At 42.3% G+C, this 617-nt stretch overlaps 1 long non-coding RNA gene across 2 annotated transcripts in view; it reads right to left on the bottom strand.

The window, feature by feature from the left end:
- Positions 1-617, bottom strand: part of LOC102757841 — a 189,949-nt gene that overhangs the window by 188,894 nt on the left and 438 nt on the right. The gene's annotated exons all lie outside the window — the stretch shown is intronic.

Raw genomic sequence — 617 nt, 5'->3', positions numbered from 1 at the left:
AGAGAGAGAGAGAGAGAGAGAGAGATGGACATTTTAATATTTTGAACCGGTAATTTTGTCATCCTTGCTAACATTTAATAACCACTATGAAAGACTTGAGAGTCCAGCGATGTGTGGATACTGTAACATCAGTTTTGAGTGCCTTTGCTATTATTGAATCACAACCCCTTTATGGATTGATGACTTAAATCCCAAATACCTGCCTTAAAGTTTGTGTGGACCGTGGAGATTTTATCCCGCAAATCTAAGCTAGATAGGCATTTCTCTGTTTCAGTTCATGCTTTTCCATGTATAAGGAAAACTCCCTGTTTGGATTGGCAGAATTATTAAAAACTTGGCATACAACTAAGAGTGGGGTGTAGATCACCCTTTCTTTTGGTTTTGCCTCAATTAACTATCTCTTTCCACCTCATCAGTTTACCTCATCAGCCATGATGAATGAGCTCCCAGACAGCCCTTCTAATAATTCCATAGTATGTCCCCCAATTTTTACCTTCTTATCCAATGCGAAATTCTTCCTTCCCTCGCCTCTTTCCTTCCCTTGCCTCCCAATTCAGCCCCCGTGCTGCCAGGGTACTTCGCTCAGGCCTCCCCAAATACTCCCTCCCAGTCCTCCT

Source organism: Myotis davidii, unplaced genomic scaffold (assembly GCF_000327345.1).
Source record: "Myotis davidii unplaced genomic scaffold, ASM32734v1 scaffold1290, whole genome shotgun sequence".
In the NCBI taxonomy this organism is placed as follows: domain Eukaryota; kingdom Metazoa; phylum Chordata; class Mammalia; order Chiroptera; family Vespertilionidae; genus Myotis; species Myotis davidii.
The sequence above is the reverse complement of the archived record's forward strand: the minus strand, read 5'-3'. Positions and strand labels throughout refer to the sequence as shown.